This window comes from Aegilops tauschii, chromosome 5 (genome assembly GCF_002575655.3).
Source record: "Aegilops tauschii subsp. strangulata cultivar AL8/78 chromosome 5, Aet v6.0, whole genome shotgun sequence".
Taxonomy (NCBI): domain Eukaryota; kingdom Viridiplantae; phylum Streptophyta; class Magnoliopsida; order Poales; family Poaceae; genus Aegilops; species Aegilops tauschii.
Window position 1 is genome coordinate 196,551,812 of NC_053039.3, and position 15,991 is coordinate 196,567,802.

Sequence of the window (15,991 nt, forward strand, 5' to 3'; positions counted from 1 at the left end):
ACTTGCCATGCGACATACATTCGTTCCCGCTTATTATACTCGTGACATGATTACAAAGTTGCAACATTTAAAACAAGGTAGTGACACCGTAACGAAATATTATGATACTTTACAAACTACCTTGCTGCATTCCTCTTTAGAAGAAAGTGAAGAAGATTTTATGGATAGATTTTGGGGAGGATTAAATCGTGACATTCAGGAGATACTAATACATGAAGAGTGTTATCCTATGGACCATTTGTTTCATCTTGCTTGCAAAGCTGAACAGGAAATAAAACGACGTGTTGCGCACAAGGAGAACAAGCGCGAGATGCACATTCCAAGAGTTGATACGGTTGTCCCTTCAACTACTAAGCATACTATGACAACCACATCCGTTGTTGTGAGGACTACATCACCTCCACCATGTGACACATCATCACCGAGAGTGCCTACCTCATCTGAGTTGATCATAAGAGGTAATGACAAAGGTACTAATCTTCCACTTCCACATGAGTATGATGAATGTCTTGTCAATTTAAGTGCACCATGCGGTGAGCTACCCACTACTTTGATCACACCAGCTACCTTAGAGGACTATGTTGATGATTTGACTTTGCCATGTGATCAAACAATTTTGAGTGAGCCCATTGAATTAACTATCGATGCAAAAGAATCAAGTGAATCAGGGAATAAATCAGATTTGGATCAAATATGTTTGAAAATAATTATGCCAATGTTTAATCATTTTGATATGACCTCTAATCTTGGTGATGGTTCATCAATGTTGGGATGGTTTAATGATGAATATTGTCAATCTTTTCATATGAATAAGAGCTTCACTTATATGTGCAAACTGAGTTGCAATACTTTCATGCCTTCTACTTCTTGTGATAATATTTTGGCTTTATATTTTATTAACTATGAAAGTTACTCATGTATACATGTGTCATATGTGCAAAATCCACGGGAAGTAAAAATGGATGACATATACATATACAACATGTACACCTTGTCTCTTTTGTTAGCCACATTTCAGATTAAGCAACGCCGAGGACGGCTTTGTTTTCAAGAAGGGGAGGATGATGAGGACATGACTACCTTGGATACGACCAAAAATATTGCATACATGCATATTTGTCAGGTGATTTCTAGTGCAAACTATTCAATAATCTATTTATGTTATCCAGAACAAAAATACTTCACACACTTTTGTGTTTTGTCTAATTGCAGGTGTATGGGACATTTGTACAATCCACATATGAAGATAAGGCAAAAGGAGAAGTTTAGGTTCTGTTCAAAAAGTCCTCTCACGTCACTTTTGGGCCAAGAGAAGATAGAGTCCAAGTCTCTCACGTTCTGGATTCAGATTCGGACTGCACAGACATACCTGACTCAAAACGCCAACAACTTTTTCATACGGACTCCGAATTGGGTGATTCTTTTTTTGTTGGAAACTAGATTTCGTGATCTTTCCAACCCAATTGGATTCACCTTTAAATTCGTCCGGAGCATTGAGTTATGGTCGAAACAATCTGACGTTGCACCAGAATCCGAGTCAAACTACAAGTCCAAAGGTGTTGCATCACCTCCACTTGGGCCCATGAGCCTTGTACGACCTAGGGTTGGTTTTAGGCTGCCTTGGGACGTCCTCCCACCTCCTTGGCCGCCACCCCTTGCTCCTATATAAGTAGATCCATCTAGTAGCTTTTTCCTTGGAATTTGTTTAGTTAAAAGTTAGCCATTGCAACTTCGTGTACTTCGTTTGTGTCCAACGACCAGACCAAGACCGCTTACGGATTCCCACCATTATCAATACTTCATATATATTCGCAATATTCAGATTGCTTTATCATATTCTTGCTCGTTCTTCGATTGCTTGCAGGAATAGACCTTCGTGGTCAGGCTGATCGTGCTTCCGGCATCGTCAGTAACCTCAGGAGATTGGTTTAGCGATTGCTAAGGCGCAACGTCGTGCACGTTTGTAGTCGGATCGTCAAAGTCGACTCCACCAAATCGATAGTTATCATCTCATCGAAAGATCGGGACACCCTCGCCTCTATCAGGTGGGAGATGTGCTAAACAGATTTGAAGAGGCTATGGAGAAGATAGATGCCGTGGAGAAGTCGTTAGAGACAAAGCTGGATAACAAGTTTAATGAATTGCTCAAGCGTCTTCCCCAACCACCACCGGCTGCACCTGTCGCACCTCTACAACAACAACAACAACATCTCCAACGCCGCCTTCCAAATCAAGTGGGACGAGCACAGCGCGTTCCAATTGAGACTGGTCAAAATTCGGGTGCCGCTACACCTACTGTTGATGCTTCTTTGGCTCCTGCTGCTGCGGCGGCTGAGGAGGATGACGATTATGAGGATGAGGTTGATCAAAATCAGAACTACGTGCAGCCACCAGCACCACCACCAGCAGGTCGACCTTAGGTATATATTCGCAACGGTAGGCCTGCACCACCACCTCAGGTACGAGATAATGACCATATTCCTAAACTGAAATTGAATATTCCACCATTTGAGGGTAGATATATTCCTGATATATATCTTACTTGGGAGTTAGAAACTGAACAACGTTTATATGTTTACAATATCCCGAGGAGAGACGGGTTGCTGCTGCTATTTGTGCTTTCACTAGTTTTGCATGTGTATGGTGGTCTGAACATTGTAGATTATATCCTATTCCAGCTACTTGGGCTGCTTTGAAAACTGCTATGCGTACTCTTTGGGTTCCACCATATTATCAACATGAATTGCTTCAAAAATTGCAGCGTTTACGACAAGGGAAAAATTCTGTAGAAGAATATTATCAGGAATTACAAACTGGCATGACTAGATGTGGTATTGTTGAGGAGAACGAAGCTATGCTTGCACGTTTTATGGGTGGATTAAATAGAGATATTCAGACCATTCTAGAGTATAAGGAGTATACTAATATCACTCGTTTATTCCATCTTGCTTGTAAAGCTGAACGTGAAGTGCAGGATCGACAAGCATTGGCACGAACTAACTTTTCTGCAGGTTGACCTTCATCATGGACACCGCGTGCATCCTCTGCTTCCACTGCACCAGCACCTCCATCAGGTGCCACCTACAGCCGTGATACAAGAAAGTAGGCACAACCACCACTATCTGCCAAGAGCACACCTGTCGGGCCTGCACAGAGCTCTTCTTCGTCCATGGCATCAACAGGGCACACAAGTGATATTATTTGTCGTCGCTGTAATGGAAGAGGACATTATGCGCGAGAATGCAAATCTCAGCGTGTGATGATTGCTACTGAGGATGGTGGGTATGAGTCCACTAGTGACTATGATGAGGAGACTTTGGCTCTTATCACACGTGAAGAACACGGTGGAGATGATTCTGATCATGAGACGCAATAAATGGCTCCTAAAGACGCTGACAGGTATGAATGTTTAGTTGCTCAACGTGTTTTGAGTGTGCAGGTCACACAAGCTGAGCAAAATCAGAGGCATAATTTGTTCCATACAAAGGGAGTTGTGCAGGAATGTTCTGTGCGCGTCATCATAGATGGAGGGAGCTGCAACAACTTGGCTAGCATGGAGATGCTGGAGAAGCTATCTCTCACCACAAGACCACATCCACATCCTTACTACATCCAATGGTTCAACAACAGCGGCAAGGTTAAGGTAACACGTACTGTTCGTGTGCATTTTAGTATCTCTACATATGCTGATTATGTTGATTGTGATGTGGTACCTATGCAAGCATGTTCCTTATAACTTGGTCGACCATGGCAATTTGATAAAAATTCTGTACACCATGGTAGAAACAATCAGTATACTCTTGTTCATAAGGATAAAAATATTACTTTGCTTCCTATGACTCCTAATTCCATTTTGAAAGATGATATTAATAGAGCTAATAAAGCAAAACAGGAGAAGAATAAGAGTGAAAATCAGATTGTGGCAAAAGAATTTGAGCAACAAATGAAGCCCAATAATAAACCATCTAGTGTTGCTTCTGAAATTAAATTGAAAAGTGCATGTTTATTTGCCACCAAATCTGATATTGATGAGCTAGATTTCAGCAAATCTGTTTGCTATGCTTTTGTGTGCAAAGAGGCATTATTTTCATTCGAGGACGTGCCTTCCTCTTTGCCTCCTGCTGTCACTAACATTTTGCAGGAGTTCGCTGACGTCTTTCCACAAGACGTGCCACCGGGATTACCTCCCATTCGAGGGATTGAGCATCAGATTGACTTAATTCCCGGTGCATCATTACCCAACCGTGCACCATACCGTACCAATCCAGAGAAGACGAAGGAGATTATGCGTCAAGTACAGGAGCTGCTCAACAAAGGTTATATACGCGAATCCCTTAGTCCTTGTGTTGTTCCTATCATTTTAGTGCCGAAAAAGGATGGTACTTCGCGTATGTGCATAGATTGTGGAGGCATTAATATTATTACTATTCGTTATCGTCATCCTATTCCTAGGCTAGATGATATGCTTGATGAATTGAGTGGCTCTACAATATTCTCCAAAGTTGATTTGCGTAGTGGATACCATCAAATTCGTATGAAATTGGGAGATGAATGGAAAACAGCATTTAAAACTAAGTTTGGATTATATGAGTGGTTAGTCATGCCTTTTGGGTTAACTAATGCACCAAGTACTTTCATGAGATTAATGAACGAAGTTTTACGTGCTTTCATTGGACGATTTGTGGTAGTTTACTTTGATGACATATTGATTTATAGCAAATCTTTGGAGGAACATTTGGAACATTTACGTGCTGCTTTTATTGCTCTACGTGATGCACGTTTGTTTGGTAACCTTGGGAAGTGCACCTTTTGCACCGACCGAGTGTCTTTTCTTGGCTATGTTGTTACTCCACAGGGAATTGAAGTTGATAAAGCCAAGATTGAAGCTATTGAGAGTTGGCCGCAGCCCAAAACGGTCACACAAGTGAGGAGTTTTCTAGGCCTCGCGGGATTCTATAGGCGTTTTGTGAGAGATTTCAGCACCATTGCTGCACCTCTCAATGAGCTTACAAAGAAGGACGTGCCTTTTGTTTGGGGTACCGCATAGGAAGAAGCCTTCACAGTATTGAAAGATAAGTCGACACATGCTCCTTTACTCCAACTTCCTGATTTTAATAAGACTTTTGAACTTGAATGCGATGCTAGTAGAATTGGATTAGGAGGTGTGTTATTACAAGATGGCAAACCTGTTGCATATTTTTCTGAAAAATTGAGTGGGCCTAGTCTGAATTATTCTACTTATGATAAAGAATTATATGCTCTTGTTCGGACTTTAGAAACATGGCAACATTATTTATGGCCCAAAGAATTTGTTATACATTCTGATCACGAATCTTTGAAACATATTAAAAGTCAAGCTAAACTGAATCGTAGACATGCTAAATGGGTTGAATTCATTGAGAGTTTCCCTAATGTCATTAAACACAAGAAGGGTAAAGAAAATGTTATTGCTGATGCATTGTCTCGTCGCTATACTATGCTTTCACAACTTGACTTCAAAATGTTTGGTTTGGAGACCATCAAAGATCAATATGTGCATGATGCTGATTTTAAAGATGTATTGCAGAATTGTAAAGAAGGACGAACATGGAACAAGTTCCTCGTTAATGATGGATTTGTGTTCCGTGCTAACAAGCTATGCATTCCTGCTAGCTCCATTCGTCTTTTGTTGTTGCAGGAGGCGCATGGAGGAGGATTAATGGGACACTTTGGCGTGAAGAAGACGGAGGACATACTTACTACACATTTCTTTTGGCCAAAGATGAGACGGGATGTTGAGCGCTGCACTACATGTCAAAAAGCTAAGTCACGACTCAATCCTCATGGTTTATATATGCCTTTGCCTGTACCTAGTGTTCCTTGGGAGGATATATCTATGGACTTTGTTTTAGGTTTACCTCGAACAAAGAAGGGGAGGGATAGCATATTTGCTGTCGTGGATAGATTCTCGAAAATGGCACACTTTATACCATGTCATAAAAGCGATGATGCTGTTAATGTTGCTGATTTGTTCTTTCGTGAAATTATTTGCTTGCATGGTGTACCAAATACTATTGTTTCAGATCGTGATACTAAATTTCTTAGCCACTTTTGGATATGTTTATGGGCTAAGTTGGGGACTAAACTGCTTTTCAGTACTACTTGTCACCCCCAAACTGATGGACAAACTGAAGTAGTCAATAGAACATTGTCTACTATGCTTAGGGCTGTTTTGAAGAATAATAAGAAAATGTGGGAAGAATGCTTGCCTCATATTGAATTTGCTTATAATCGTTCATTGCATTCTACTACTAAGATGTGCCCTTTTGAAATTGTGTATGGTTTCCTACCTCGTGCACCTATTGATTTGTTGCCTCTTCCACCTTCGGAGAAGGTTAATTTTGATGCTAAACAATGTGCTGAATTGATTTTAAAAATGCATGAGTTAACTAAGGAAAACATTGAGCGTATGAATGCTAAATATAAACTTGTTGGAGATAAGGGTAGAAAACATGTTGTGTTTGCACCTGGAGATCTTGTTTGGTTACATTTGCGTAAGGATAGATTTCCTGATTTGCGCAAATCAAAGCTAATGCCACGTGCTGATGGTCCTTTTAAGGTGTTAGAGAAAATAAATGATAATGCATATAAACTTGAGCTGCCTGCAGATTTTGGGGTTAATCCCACTTTTAACATTTGCAGATTTGAAGCCTTATTTGGGTGAGGAAGATGAGCTTCCGTCGAGGACGACTTCATTTCAAGAAGGGGAGGATGATGAGGACATCAATACCATTGTTACACCCATAGCCCCTGCTGCTATACATACTAGACCAATTACTAGAGCTCGCGCACGCCAATTAAATTAGCAGGTACTTCCGTTTCTTGGTAATGATTCTAATGTTCATGAGAATATGATGCTGCCTAAATTGGATACATTTGTTTTGCTTACAAATGAAGGGCCTAGCTTGGAGAAGGATGAACATTGGAGCAAGAACAAGCATGGAGATGATGGCATGCGCAAGGGGAACAAGAACGGAGTTACAAGTGATGATTTCAGGACGTTGAAGCCACCATAATGCGTGCATGAAGCCTCGGACGAAATATACAAGATGCTACTTCATAACTTTCGTCCAGAGGCTATTCTAGGTGCTGCGTCACCTTATTATTGGGCCAGGCCCATGTAATTTCGAAATACTTGAGTATAGGCTGTTTTTAGAGTCCGTATGTGCGGGGAAACAAGAGATAGGGTTGGTTTCGCACCCCTTCCCCAAGGGCCACGAAATCCCCCCCCCTCTTCCTCCATATATACAGCCCTTAGGGCGTCGTTTAGACTTTGGGTTTTGTTTCGATCAAAGTTTGCCATAGCTGCAACTTCGCGTACTTCGTTTGTGTTCAACGACCAGACAAAGGCGTCACAGAACCCCACCTTGATCAATAAAGCTTTCATCTTATATTCGCAATATCTAGATTGCAATCTCAGTTTCTTGTTTGTTCTTCGTTTGCTCGCAGGAAATAGACCCTCGTGGTCAGGTTGATCGTGCTCCAGTGTGGTCAATAACCTCTCGGAGTTGGTTTAGCGATTGCTAAGGCGCGACGTCCTCGCACGGTCGTAGTCGGATCGTCAAAGTCGTGATAGAGGCGAGGGTGTCCCGATCTTTCGATGAGATGATAACTATCGATTTGGTGGAGACGACTTTGACGATCCGACTACAAACGTGCACGACGTTGCGCCTTATCAATCGCTAAACCAATCTCCTGAGGTTACTGACGATGCCGGAAGCACGATCAGCCTGACCACGAAGGTCTATTCCTGCAAGCAATCGAAGAACGAGCAAGAATATGATAATGCAATCTGAATATTGCGAATATATATGAAGTATTGATAGTGGTGGGAATCCGTAAGCGGTCTTGGTCTGGTCGTTGGACACAAACGAAGTACACGAAGTTGCAATGGCTAACTTTTAACTAAACAAATTCCAAGGAAAAAGCTACTAGATGGATCTACTTATATAGGAGCAAGGGGTGGCGGCCAAGGAGGTGGGAGGACGTCCCAAGGCAGCCTAAAACCAACCCTAGGTCGTACAAGGCTCATGGGCCCAAGTGGAGGTGATGCAACACCTTTGGACTTGTAGTTTGACTCGGATTCTGGTGCAACGTCAGATTGTTTCGACCATAACTCAATGCTCCGGACGAATTTAAAGGTGAATCCAATTGGGTTGGAAGGAGCACGAAATCTAGTTTCCAACAAAAAAAGAATCACCCAATTCGGAGTCCGTATGAAAAAGTTGTTGGCGTTTTGAGTCAGGTATGTCTGTGCAGTCCGAATCTGAATCCAGAACGTGAGAGACTTGGGCTCTATCTTCTCTTGGCCCAAAAGTGATGTGAGAGGACTTTTTGAACAGAACCTAAACTTCTCCTTTTGCCTTATCTTCATATGTGGATTGTACAAATGTCCCATACACCTGCAATTAGACAAAACACAAAAGTGTGTGAAGTATTTTTGTTCTGGATAACATAAATAGATTATTGAATAGTTTGCACTAGAAATCACCTGACAAATATGCATGTATGCAATATTTTTGGTCGTATCCAAGGTAGTCATGTCCTCATCAAGTCGACTTCCACCAAAGCGATATCCATCATCTCATCGAAAGACGGGACACCTTTGCCTCTATCACGTGGTCATCTTCATCTTGATGGAACCATGTGGGGGGTGCATCATCGTCCATCATGGCCATCGGTTTTCCCATTGGAGGTATGGAATCATCAAGGATAGGCATGTCGTCATGTAGGAGACCTAGCACCAAAGAAGAAAACACACTCGGAGTAGAGGGTAAGTCGTTAGAAATCCTAGTGACCTCACGTGCCCTCTCAACTACCTCACTCACTAAGTGTTGTGGCTCACTCACTCCCTCAAGGATGCTCTCACTCGTATGGTTGGTGGAGTCACTCAAATGGCTCTCAACCTCACATAGGATGTGTGGCATACTCTCAAGTGTGGGGCTAGTGGTGGTCACACTCATCCTCTCATAGGAAATGCACTCAATGTCACATATGGTGGAGTCACTCATATCACTCATGGGTTGGTGGTGGCTCTCCTCACATGGCAATTGGGTCATATCATGATATGTGGGTTGCGGAGAGATGTTGGTGCAAATGTCTCCATGCTCAACTCCTATCGCCGCCTTGGTTGAAGGGATAGTCCCATGCTCAACCTTCTTGTCGTCGTCTTGTTGTTGGAGGCCCATATGATGTGGCACCTCGTAGCTCGTCTCCATGACCGAAGGGAATTTCCCATGCTCGGCCATCTTCCTTGAGGGGCTTCCGAAGATGGAAGTGTCGCCCTCGCTCGTAGGTGGTCGCCTTGTTGTTGAAGATGTTGATGTAGGCGAACTCATGGGAAGTAGGCGAAGATGACGTACGTCCAAAGGCGAAGATGCCTTGATAACACTTGGCGAAGATGCCGAAGTGGTTGTTGTAGCCGTAGCTCCGTCTTGGTGGTGCTCGTCTCGCGGTCTTCTCTTATGCTCATGAAGCTTGGACTTGTACGTTTGCGCTTGTGGAGCATCTTCATGATGATGGTGTTGAAGGAAATATGCCCTAGAGGCAATAATAAAGTTATTATTTATTTCCTTATATCATGATAAATGTTTATTATTCATGCTAGAATTGTATTAACCGGAAACATAATACATGTGTGAATACATAGACAAACAGAGTGTCACTAGTATGCCTCTACTTGACTAGCTCGTTGATCAAAGATGGTTAAGTTTCCTAGCCATTGACATGGGTTGTCATTTGATTAACGAGATCACATCATTAGGAGAATGCTGTGATTGACTTGACCCATTCCGTAAGCTTAGCACTCGATCGTTTAGTATGTTGCTATTGCTTTCTTCATGACTTATACATGTTCCTATGACTATGAGATTATGCAACTCCCGTTTATCGGAGGAACACTTTGTGTGCTACGAAACGTCACAACGTAACTGGGTGATTATAAAGGTGCTCTACAGGTGTCTCCAAAGGTACTTGTTGGGTTGGCGTATTTCGAGATTAGGATTTGTCACTCCGATTGTCGGAGAGGTATCTCTGGGCCCACTCGGTAATGCACATCGCTATAAGCCTTGCAAGCATTGTAACTAATGAGTTAGTTGCGGGATGATGTATTACGGAACGAGTAAAGAGACTTGCCGGTAACGAGATTGAACTAGGTATTGAGATACCGATGATCGAATCTCGGGCAAGTAACATACCGATGACAAAGGGAACAACGTATGTTGTTATGCGGTCTGACCGATAAAGATCTTCGTAGAATATGTGGGAGCCAATATGAGCATCCAGGTTCCGCTATTGGTTATTGACCGGAGAGGTGTCTCGGTCATGTCTACATAGTTCTCGAACCCGTAGGGTCCGCACGCTTAACGTTACGATGACGGTTATATTATGAGTTTATGTGTTTTGATGTACCGAAGGAGTTCGGAGTCCCGAATGAGATCGGGGACATGACGAGGAGTCTCGAAATGGCCGAGATGTAAAGATCGATATATTGGACGACTATGTTCGGACTTCGGAAAGGTTCCGAGTGATTCGGGTATTTTTCGGAGTACCGGAGAGTTACGGGAATTCGTATTGGGCCTTAATGGGCCATACGGGAAAGGAGAGAAAGGCCCCAAAGGGTGGCCGCACCCCTCCCCATGGTCTAGTCCGAATTGGACTAGGGAGGGGGGCGCCCCCTTCGTTCTTTCTCCTTCTCCCTTCCCTTTTCCTACTCCAACAAGGAAAGGAGGAGTCCTACTCCGTCCTATTCCCGGTGGGAGTAGGACTCCCCCCTTGGCGCGCCCTCCTCCTTGGCCGGCGGCCTCCCCCTTGCTCCTTTATATACGGGGGCAGGGGGGCACCCCATAGACACAACAATTGATCTATTGATCTCTTAGCCGTGTGCGGTGCCCCCCTCCACCATATTACACCTCGATAATATCGTAGCGGTGCTTAGGCGAAGCCCTGCGTCGGTAGAACATCATCATTGTCACCACGCCGTCGTGCTGACGAAACTCTCCCTCAACACTCGGCTGGATCGGAGTTCGAGGGACGTCATCGAGCTGAATGTGTGCTGAACTCGGAGGTGCCGTACGTTCGGTACTAGATCGGTCGGATCGTGAAGACGTACGACTACATCAACCGCGTTGTGTTAACGCTTCCGCTTTCGGTCTACGAGGGTACGGGGACAACACTCTCCCCTCTTGTTGCTATGCATCACCATGATCTTGCGTGTGCGTAGGAAATTTTTTGAAATTACTACGTTCCCCAACAGTGGCATCCGAGCCAGGTTTTATGCGTTGATGCTATGCACGAGTAGAACACAAGTGAGTTGTGGGTGATATAAGTCATACTGCTTACCAGCATGTCATACTTTGGTTCGGCGGTATTGTGAGATGAAGCGGCCCGGACCGACATTACGCGTATGCTTACGCGAGACTGGTTTCACCGTTGCGAGCACTCGTTGCTTAAAGGTGACTGGCGGGTGTCTGTCTCTCTCGCTTTAGTTGAACCGAGTGTGGCTACGCCCAGTCCTTGTGAAGGTTAAAATAGCACCAACTTGACAAACAATCGTTGTGGTTTTGATGCGTAGGTAAGAACGGTTCTTGCTAAGCCTGTAGCAGCCATGTAAAACTTGCAACAAAAAAGTAGAGGACGTCTAACTTGTTTTTGCAGGGCATGTTGTGATGTGATATGGTCAAGACATGATGCTATATTTTATTATATGAGATGATCATGTTTTGTAACCGAGTTATCGGCAACTGGCAGGAGCCATATGATTGTCGCTTTATTGTATGCAATGCAATCGCCATGTAATTGTTTTACTTTATCACTAAGCGGTAGCGATAGTCGTAAAAGCAATTGTTGGTGAGACGACAACGATACTACGATGGAGATCAAGGTGTCGCGCCGGTGACGATGGTGATCATGACGGTGCTTCGAAGATGGAGATCACAAGCACAAGATGATGATGGCCATATCATATCACTTATATTGATTGCATGTGATGTTAATCTTTTATGCATCTTATCTTGCTTTGATTGACGGTAGCATTATAAGATGATCTCTCACTAAAATTTCAAGATAAAAGTGTTCTCCCTGAGTATGCACCGTTGCGAAAGTTCTTCGTGCTGAGACACCACGTGATGATCGGGTGTGATAGGCTCTACGTTCAAATACAACGGGTGCAAAACAGTTGCACATGCGGAATACTCAGGTTAAACTTGACGAGCCTAGCATATGCAGATATGGCCTCGGAACACGGAGACCGAAAGGTCGAGCGTGAATCATATAGTAGATATGATCAACATAGTGATGTTCACCGTTGAAACTACTCCATCTCACGTGATGATCGGACATGGTTTAGTTCATATGGATCTGATATGGGCAAAGGTGTCCCGTCTTTCGATGAGATGATGGATATCGCTTTGGTGGAAGTCGACTTTGACGATCCGACTACGAACATGCGATGACGTCGCGCCTTAGCAATCGCTAAACCAACTCCGAGAGGTTATTGACCACGCCGGAGCACGATCAACCTGACCACGAGGGTCTGTTTCCTACGAGCAAACGAAGAACAAGCAAGAAACTGAGATTGCAATCTGGATATTGCGAATATAAGATGAAAGCTTTATTGATCAAGGTGGGGTTCTGTGACGCCTTTGTCTGGTCGTTGAACACAAACGAAGTACGCGAAGTTGCAGCTATGGCGAACTTTTAATCTAAACAAAACCCAAAGTCTAAACGACGCCCTAAGGGCTGTATATATGGAGGAAGAGGGGGGAATTTCGTGGCCCTTGGGGAAGGGGTCCGAAACCAACCCTATCTCTTGTTTCCCCACACATACGGACTCTAAAAACAGCCTATACTCAAGTATTTCGAAATTACATGGGCCTGGCCCAATAATAAGGTGACGCAGCACCTAGATTAGCCTCTGGACGAAAGTTATGAAGTAGCATCTTGTATATTTCGTCCAAGGCTTCATGCACGCATTATGGTGGCTTCAATGTCCTGAAATCATCACTTATAACTCTGTTCTTGTCCCCCATGCGCATGCCATCATCTCTATGCTTGTTCTTGCTCCAATGTTCATCCTTCTCAAAGCTAGGCCCTTCATTTGTAAGCAAAACAAATGTATCCAATTTAGGCAGCATCATATTCTCATGAACATTAGAATCATTACCAAGAAACGGAAGTACCTGGTAATTTAATTGGCGTGCGCGAGCTCTAGTAATTGGTCCAGTATGTATAGCAGCAGGGGCTGTGGATGTAACAATGGTATTGATGTCCTCATCATCCTCCCCTTCTTGAAATGAAGTCGTCCTCGACGGAAGCTCATCTCCCTCACCCAAATAAGGCTTCAAATCTGCAATGTTAAAAGTGGGACTAACCCCAAAATCTGCAGGCAGCTCAAGTTTATATGCATTATCATTTATTTTCTCTAACACCTTAAAAGGACCATCAGCACGTGGCATTAGCTTTGATTTGCGCAAATCAGGAAATCTATCCTTACGCAAATGTAACCAAACAAGATCTCCAGGTGCAAACACAACATGTTTTCTACCCTTACCTCCAGCAAGTTTATATTTAGCATTCATACGCTCAATGTTTTCCTTAGTTAACTCATGCATTTTTAAGATCAATTCAGCACGTTGTTTAGCATCAAAATTAACCTTCTCCGAAGATTTGAGGCAACAAATCAATAGGTGCACGAGGTAGGAAACCATACACAATTTCAAAAGGGCACATCTTAGTAGTAGAATGCAATGAACGATTATAAGCAAACTCAATATGAGGCAAGCATTCTTCCCACATTTTCTTATTATTCTTCAAAACAGCCCTAAGCATAGTAGACAATGTTCTATTGACTACTTCAGTTTGTCCATCAGTTTGGGGGTGACAAGTAGTACTAAAAAGCAGTTTAGTCCCCAACTTAGCCCATAAACATCTCCAAAAGTGGCTAAGAAATTTAGTATCACGATCTGAAACAATAGTATTTGGCACACCATGCAAACGAATAATTTCACGGAAGAACAAATCAGCAACATTAACAGCATCATCGCTTTTATGACATGGTATAAAGTGTGCCATTTTTGAGAATCTATCCACGACAACAAATATGCTATCCCTCCCCTTCTTTGTTCGAGGTAAACCTAAAACAAAGTCCATAGATATATCCTCCCAAGGAACACTAGGTACAGGCAAAGGCATATATAAACCATGAGGATTGAGTCGTGACTTAGCTTTTTGACATGTAGTGCAGCGAGCAACAAAACCCTCAACATCTCGTCTCATCTTTGGCCAAAAGAAATGTGTAGCAAGTACGTCCTCCGTCTTCTTCACGCCAAAGTGTCCCATTAATCCTCCTCCATGCGCCTCCTGCAACAACAAAAGACGAAGAGAGCTAGCAGGAATGCATAGCTTGTTAGCACGGAACACAAATCCATCATTAACGACAAACTTGTTCCAGGTGCTTCCTTCTTTACAATTCTGCAATACATCTTTAAAATCGGCATCATGCACATATTGATCTTTGATGGTCTCCAAACCAAATATTTTGAAGTCAAGTTGTGAAAGCATATTATAGCGACGAGACAATGCATCAGCAATAACATTTTCTTTACCCTTCTTGTGTTTAATGACATAAGGGAAAGTTTCAATGAATTCAACCCATTTAGCATGTCTACGTTTCAGTTTAGCTTGACTTTTAATATGTTTCAAAGATTCATGATCAGAATGTATAACAAATTCTTTGGGCCATAAATAATGTTGCCATGTTTCTAAAGTCCGAGCAAGAGCATATAGTTCTTTATCATAAGTAGAATAATTCAGACTAGGCCCACTCAATTTTTCAGAAAAGTATGCAACAGGTTTACCTTCTTGTAATAACACACCTCCTAATCCAATTCCACTAGCATCACATTTAAGCTCAAAAGTCTTATTAAATTCAGGAAGTTGGAGTAAAGGAGCATGTGTCAACTTATCTTTCAATACCGTGAAGGCTTCTTCCTGTGCGGTACCCCAAACAAAAGGCACATCCTTCTTTGTAAGCTCGTTGAGAGGTGCAGCAATGGTGCTAAAATCTCTCACAAAACGCCTATAGAAACCAGCGAGTCCAAGAAAACTCCGCACTTGTGTGACCGTTTTGGGCTGCGGCCAACTCTCAATAGCTTCAGTCTTGGCTTTATCAACTTCAATTCCCTGTGGAGTAACAACATAGCCAAGAAAAGATACTCGGTCGGTGCAAAAGGTGCACTTCCCAAGGTTACCAAACAAACGTGCATCACGTAGAGCAATAAAAACAGCACGTAAATGTTCCAAATGTTCTTCCAAAGATTTGCTATAAATCAGTATATCATCAAAATAGACTACCACAAATCGTCCAATGAAAGCACGTAAAACTTCGTTCATTAGTCTCATGAAAGTACAAGGTGCATTAGTTAACCCAAAAGGCATGACAAACCACTCATATAAACCAAACTTAGTTTTAAATGCAGTTTTCCATTCATCTCCCAATTTCATACGAATTTGATGGTATCCACTATGCAAATCAACTTTGGAGAATATTGTAGAGCCACTCAATTCATCAAGCATATCATCTAGCCTAGGAATAGGATGACGATAATGAATAGTAATATTATTAATGCCTTTACAATCAACACACATACGCGACGTACCATCGTTTTTAGGCACTAGTATAATAGGAACAGCACAAGGACTAAGAGATTCGCGTATATAACCTTTGTCGAGCAGCTCCTGTACTTGACGCATAATCTCCTTCGTCTCCTCTGGATTGGTACGGTATGGTGCACGGTTGGGTAGCGATGCACCGGGAATTAAATCAATTTGATGCTCAATCCCTCGAATAGGTGGTAATCCCGGTGGCACGTCTTGTGGGAAGACGTCAGCGAACTCCTGCAAAATGTTAGTGACAGCAGGGGGCAAAGAGGAAGGCACGTCCTCGAATGAAAAT